Below are 7,801 nucleotides of genomic sequence, written 5' to 3'. Positions count from 1 at the left end.
GCAACAGGCATGGGGTAGACGTCTTTAGGTGTAGCCAAATTAAGGTCTCTGTAATCCACGCAGATCCTCATCTTGCCATTCTTCTTGCGAATAGGCACTATATTGGAGAGCCACTGATTGTACTTGGCTACCATGATAATTCCCGACTTGTGCATCTTTTCGACTTCCTCTTTGACCATAACTTGGGTCTCCGAGTTCATTCTTCGCGGTTCTTGCTTTAAAGGCCTCTTATCAGGCAGCGTTGGTAGTTGGTGGCATACCAAGTCTGGTGATAGGCCTGGCATTTCCTCTAAGTAAGTGCTGATAGCCACTTCTATAGGCTCATCAGTTGTTCCTAGATTGACCTTTTTAGTAGGGTCCCTAACCTTCGGAGGTGTGTCATCCAATGCCACTGGAGCAAGCTTAATCTCTTCTTCCTCCTCTTCTTGGTCCGTGAACTCTTCATTAACAATTTCTAAGGTCGCGACTCGATCGTAGGCCTCTTTTTCGCCAAGTACGAGGATAGCCTCTGGAACAAGGAATGGAAGGCCTCTATCCCTTCCTCTGGAAGGTCGTAATCCATTAATTACCCATTGCGTGGGGCACAGTATGGCCAGGCCTCGCTAGGTCTTCTTTTGCTAGCGCGAGCCCCCATTGTGCCAACTCGGAAGCCGTCACCCCTATGGGACGGTCCTTATTGTCGATGCTACTGACTTGCAATGGAGTAATTGGCTCCAAATAATACTTGGCATCTACGTAATTCGCGGAAACAGAAAAAGGGCGAGGGTCTGCTTTAATTATCTCAGCCTTATTTGTCACCCTATTCCACATAATCAGCTCTTGGTGGAGTATTGACGGAACACAATAGCTCTGATGAATCCAATCTCTTCCCAAGATGGCACTCTAGGCCGCGTAACAATCCGTAATGAAGAACGCATAAACTCTTTCCGCGGGACCCACCTTGATTTTTCAGGAACAGTAAACCTAACGTCTTAGTTACTGTGCGTGTGAAGTTCTTCAATGTGAGAGAGGTATACTGGATCTTCTCCTTCTTGATTCCCAAAAGCTGCATGGTCCTTGTAGTAATGACATTTATAGCCGTGCCTGTATCAACCATTATCTTGTTGACCTTAGTCCCATTAACTTTCGCTGTGATATACAAAGGTCGCATGTGTTGCACCATAGCGGGTGTGGGTCTTGTGAAGCTCATAAAGAAACCCTTGCTGTTAGCATCTTCAGTCTCAAGGAACACTGCTTCTTTCACTAGCGTTGTTGCGGCTGAAGTGATCTGCAACTGCTGTTCTCCAATCGCGTTAGCTTCTACGCATTCCTGCGCAGCGATTGGTAAGGCATACTTAGCAGGGAGCACATAAACCATATTGCAAGAGGTATCCACCATTTCTGTTTCGTCCATGTCATCATCAAGATTGAGCTTGGGTTCATCTGCTGGGATATCGGCATTGAACTGTTTAACCATGAAAGCAACCAATGATTCCTCTGCGGGGATCACCGCCTTGGCATGTTCGTGCTTCTGTACTACAGGAACCTGGTTCAATGACACTGAAATTTGTTTCGCCGCTGGCACTTCCTCTGGGAGAGTGACCACCAAGCTTTGAACTGTCGACATAATCGCTGACCGATTGTCTTTGCCCCCAGCCTGTCAAAGATGGAACGTTCGCTATTTCTTCCTTCGCGAGATATTCTCCGCCAAACATTGACTTTACGAGCTGGCGGCGGTTCTTGCCTCGCGGGAACTAGGGACTTCTCCTAAGCACTGCTCTTAGGGGCACATGGCTTTTGCTCTTGGCGTGATACTTTGGGCTGCGGTTTCTGAACTTGAGGGGAAACGAATCTCTTGGAGGCCAGTGCCTCCAACCATCTCTGATACTCTTCTGAAGGTTTCAGTAATTGCGATGGTTTGATCAATCCTTGATCTAGTGCTTCCAAGGTTCGCTTTGCTTCTCCAAACCTCCGCTGGGGTTTTTTCTTCCTTGAAGAGCTCATCTCCACTGCCTTGCCCTTCTTCTGTGTATACCATCTCATTTCTTTGATGGAGGATGTCGACACAGGCGGAATGTAAGGTCTGGTAAAAACCCCTTGCCGCTTATCTGCTTGCCCTTCTTCCCTCGCCGTCTTCAACTTTTTGAATAAGTTTGAGTCGCTTGGAGAAGGAGTTTCTGAACCACTGTGTACTCTTGGGCTGCATGGTTGGAAGTTTCTAGAGGATGATACTAACGGTATTAGCGGCAGAGATCCAAAGCAGACAGTCTGGGATGTTTCCTTATGCAGGGCTTGAGTGTCACATTCTTCCTTACACCGCGAGCATAGGATGATAGGTAAACGAGTCTTGGATTCCCGCTTCACGGCTTTGTCTCCAGTCCTTATCAAATCCTTAGTTGCGTGGTCTGGACTTTGATTCTGCTGATCTTTTTCACCCCATGCCAAGTCCACCATGTTGATGCCGGTATCTGGGAAGGGATCTAGGTCCACCAATGCTGCTGCTGTTGTTGGCGCCTCTACTTGCAAACTACCGTTGTTTAACTAGATTTGGATCTGATCCTTCAGCTTAACACAATCGGCTGTATTATGATTCCACATATTATGGAGTTTGCAGTATTTCTTCCCCCTTAGCTGTTCTGGTTTGGGAAATGGGCCGAAGTCGGTTTTCACCATCTTCGCGGCGATCATTTCATCCAAGATTTCATGCGCTTTGTTTGCATCGTAAGTATAACTTGCAAACTCTGGTTTGGTGAAAACCACCAACTTGAGCTTCACTGGCTCTTTGCACAGCTTCAGTTGCTTTAGCATTGAAGCCTTTTTTCCTGTGAGTTCCAGCGCAGCTATCTCGCCTTCTTCAGACTCGTCAGCCTCTGTTGTACTAGATTCCTCACTCTTGTAGTAAGGATCAAAGGGACTGGATTGATGGCTGAGCGCAGCCACTATTCGGCGTTTCCCTGGGATGTATGTCCCCTTCGAAGCATTTTTCATAGCGTCCATCTCCCTGAGCAAGTGCTCGAAACTTCCTACTTCTGTGATCAGTTCCCCCATGGAATTGAACATGCTTCCATGCTATTTTTTGCGTTGGCGGGGCTCTAAGCCTTTGATTCCCAACTTCACCAGTTCTTTCTCTGGTAGAATCAAATTCAACTTTCCTTCCTGGATCTGAAAGAGCTGAAGGTACATGACAGCGGATTCAGTTGGCTGCTGAGCCATCTGAGTGAGTGAAGCCAGATCTACTTCCGGCTCGATAGTCCCGAAGGTTTCCTTGAACAGCTTCTCCATCGCGGGCCAACTCGCAACTGATCCCGGTTGCAGCTTAGTGAACCAGGTGAAGGCAGACCCTGATAAAGAAGTAGCGAAGATGTTACACTTCAGATTGTCGTCGTTCTGGTACTGGTCACACTGTACTCGAAACCTAACCAAATGGGTCGTGGCATTTTCGACTTCCTCTCCCGAGAAAATAGAGAACGTAATGTTCTTATATCCCCTAGGATAAGGTGTCTATGTAATCTGTGGTGGGAAGGGCCCTTGGTAGGCCTCCTCCAGGTTTGGCCTCTGGTTCGCTGCCCTGATCATTGCTTCTACCTCCTCTCTCCTTACATATCTTGGATCAAGAGGAGGTGGGTGAACCACTGTATCATCAACTGGCCAGATCAGCGGTGGCACCTGTGAAGCCTGATTAACCAAAGATATGCCGCCTCCATGGGTCATTTTGTGTCGGGTTGACGTCTGTGACGTAAAACCCACTACTGGCTGACCCTTTGTGGCTGTGGCGACCTTCGCTGGACTTTTAACCTAGTCTATACCATAATGGCTTGCTGAAGGTTCATCGTGGTGCACGTATTCAACTCCGTCGCTGTCGTATTGGGGAAACAGGCTATGATATGAAAGGGCCCCTTCATTGATTTTCAAAGTCTTGGCCCCTTGCTTAACTGATGACTCGGCGTTGTTCTTCCCACCCGTTGCCGGAGTAGTCTCTTTACCTCTGACTAACGCGGCAGTAGCGGATATAGTCATACTGCTGCCGCTTGCTTTTTCTCGAGCATTTGGCAGTATGTACTTGCCAGATATGGGGGACTGACCTAGAGAGCCCAGAATGGCGCTAGGATCTCCCAGTGTTTTATGTAGAACCTCTCTGGCCTGATCGAGGTCAGCCTTCTGCATGGCCACCTGGGTCGCGACGTTGGATCCTTCTTTGCGAATCGTCGCAACTTCTGAAGCGATGTTTGCTTGCCACCAACAGCTCTTCGTGGTTCTTCTGCATTTTTTGGTTCATGTCATCCAATTGCCCTTATGTTTGTTGTGACCCTAGCTCAAGCCTCTTGACCGAGATCGTGAACTCATCAAGACGTCGACGGTCCTCCGCAAGGGCTTTTTCCATCTTCTCATGGTATGCGGCAGAATTCTGTTGAAGGATATTAAGCCACTCTTCTATGGTCACATTTTCTGGAACTAGAATAGGCACAAAGTCAATAGTTATAATTGCGCTCGCGGCTACCTGGGTGATGCTAGACGTATCGCTAGCCTGATTAGGCTGGGCGGTGGGAAATTTCTCGCCTTCAGTAGTAGGATGTCGATTTCCTCCTCGTTCAGTTGACATCTCTGTCGATGGAGGGTGGGGAGAAAATCTTTGGATTACTTGTTCTTCGGAAAGACCACGACAGTCTGCACGCGAGTGCGGTCTGTAACTGGAGGTCTTATGTTTCGGGCAGTTAATGTAAACCTTTTGATAAGGGTTTGCGCTTGACTTCCCAATGGCTTCTGGAAGTCTAAATTGAAAGTAGCTGAATTCAATAAGACACTGTGAATCAAGGTTTAGACTTGCGGCCCAAGTATAGTCTCCTAGACACAAACTTTCTTTCAAATCCTTTGGGCAACCTTACTGAAATGGCCAGGTGGGGGAGGGCGAACAAAAGAGGCAGAATCCATTTTGGCATGAACTACTCCCACATAATGGTTTAGGCCCATTTGCATGCACTTCTGGATTCAATAACCTGTTATGAATGTTGTCCCCTTTCTAGACACCATTTCACATAGGCTATACTTACTAAGATGAGAAAGATCATAAGTGTGAAGACAGTTCAACAAGTGTGAATAAAAACCGCCCTTAACCTTAAAGGACCTGAACTAGGCACCAATAAGGAGTTTAGGTCAATATTAACAAAAGAGACTTCACCTATTCCGTTATGATTCACAACCCCTTACCAACCTTAACTTCTTAATAGTGGTGTGATTTACAGCTCACAGTATGTCCCACTGGGTGTGCCAAAATGTTTGGCTCCAGTTTTCCTTGAGCTGGTCAACAGTCTCTTTTCTGCGCGGGCGTGCCAGCACCTTTCGGATGCGGTCGTCGGGGGTGTCCCTTGACCTGACTTCTTTCAAGCGATTGTGGACGAGGAGAGCACCAACCTCGTCGTGGCGAGGACTTTTGCTGAGCTTCTACAAAATCACAATCGATACTCGATGTTGTAGATCGAGCAGAGCGAGAACTACTAGGAAGTGAGGAAAACTTGCTAAAGCGTGACTTTAGCTTGGCTGGAAGGTTTGGTAGCACTAACAGTCTGCTCTTGAGGGTTGCTCTAGAGAGGCTTGGATAATCTTAGAGATTGTTGTTGTGAATTGTGTGTTGAAGTGTTTCATTGTAACCTCTATTTATAGGCTACCATGCCAAAGTGTTTATTCTTAAACAAATTATACTAGAGATAAGGAATGATGAGTTTTGGAGATAAGGAAGCATAATTGGAGATAAAGAATGATGAATTTCAGAGATAAGGAGATAAGGAAGCATAATTGGAGATAAGGAATGATGAATTTTGGAGATAAGGAAGCACTTTTGGCTCATTTATTCCTTCAATTATATCTCCATCAGAAATTCAGATTTTGACCGTGACTTCTGCATAACAAATGTTCCACTATGAGTGTAGATCATCCTGGTAAAATTTCAGAGCTTTTGGTATAGTGGTTGGGCCGGAAACGCTGCTGGACCTCTTACAGGTCCAGTTTTCCAGTTTTGCTTCTGCAGAAAATTGGACTGATTGTTTGAAGGCCTTCCACTCAAAAATAGCTCTGGTACTCTGCATAAGAAATGATCCATGGGCTTTTTAGATTTAATCTAGAAAGTTTTAGCTCATTTGGATTTCGTTTGGTTAGTCTGCAGCCCCTCCTTCCTTGTTTAGCTCGGTTTCTCCTAGCCGAAGTAGGAAAATGTGCTAAAGTTGACTTTTCATGCTTCCATGCTTCCATAGTAGGCTTTATTTAGCCTCTAAATATATATTTCAAACTTGTCGACAATATATAGCTTGAACCACTGACATTGGCTCAATTTCTCCAAGACGTGCCTTGTCAGGCCAAAATGCTCATTTTGGGTCCAAACAGTGTTGATGGAATCGATATGTCTATTTCTGGTTTTGATGGAGGGACTGCCGTGCTTGGGGTAAGGGTGTGAAGTCCTGGTGGCTATAAAGATACTGTTTGGATGGAAACCTAGTTGAGGAAGAAGGTGGTGTGGAAGACCGATGGCGTTGCAGGAGGAACCTGGCTGAGGATGGCGGCAGAGATGAGTGGCGGTGCTAGACTAGGTGTTGATGCTGATTTCGGGTTGTTAAATGGTTGGGTGCCTACTGCCTAGAGCATTTGGGCAGCCCAGTTTTTGTAAGAGGTCAAAGGGTGTAATTCATGCCTGGGATCCATTATCACATTTGGGCTCTACCATAATGAACATAGCTGCAATGATTATGAGATTGTTGGAGAGAAACTTTGAACAACCAAAGAGGAAGAGTGGTTGTACTGTAAGAAATTTGAATAAGTTGCCTTACGGTACGGTAGGGACGGGTAAGAATGCCAAAAGTGATACTGAATCGTGCGAGAAGACTACGACCAAGAGCCGAGAGACCAACGTGATACCGAGGTTGTTGGCTACTAAGGAGGCTAAAGATTGTGCTAGTTCCAACCCTAAGGGGAAAGGACAAGCACTTCTTTAAGTTCTCTAGGCTTTTAGACATTCTGGACTCAAGCCTTTTGAAGTAGTGTAATTTCTATTAGCTTTTCTAAGACGTTTCTAGTTGACATTTGTACCCAATTGCGTGATTGTCAGGTTAGACTGGATGAATATATTTCTTTAGAGAGCGAAATTATTCTTGCTTACACTACTAGAATTCTGTTCATTTACGTCAGTCCAGAACCGATGTAAAACTAAATTCTGACCGATCTCTTTGTGGCTGATGTAAAAGATATAGACATCAGTATAAGCGCGTTTTTAACTGATGTCCCAGACAACCACCAACATCGATTCTAAAACACAAATCGATGTATAATCGTTATAATCATCATAATCTTATATGTTAACTATATTTAATTCTTCATATTTTCACATTTTATGCTTAATAAAGTATATCTCGAACAATACTTAAGTGAACATTTAAATCGATTACAATTTCAGAAATGATGTCTAATACTCTCGTAGACATCAGTCTCCAAAAAAATTTGTTTGTTCGTGTCCATTTTTACGTGCATCTTGCCGCCTTATTCTCCTGAGAACGATATATGTACCTTTAGGCAACATCAGTTAATCTATTAAGAATGATGTTTTATGTTACTAGGAACATCGTTTTTCGTTAGTTGAAACGATGTCTAGTAGTTTTGTAGACATCATTTCTATTTTTCAAAACCGATGTCCTGTATTTCATGGTAAATCAGTTTACTTTATAACAGCTGATTTGTACGTTGACAGTAGATAACGGTTTGGTGTTTAGATATCGATGTGCATTGGTTTTGTGTACATCGATTATTGGGTGACATTTCGATATGTTCATAATCATGAGAC

This window comes from Rosa chinensis, chromosome 5 (genome assembly GCF_002994745.2).
Source record: "Rosa chinensis cultivar Old Blush chromosome 5, RchiOBHm-V2, whole genome shotgun sequence".
Classification (NCBI taxonomy): domain Eukaryota; kingdom Viridiplantae; phylum Streptophyta; class Magnoliopsida; order Rosales; family Rosaceae; genus Rosa; species Rosa chinensis.
Note: the sequence above shows the minus strand (reverse complement) of the source record.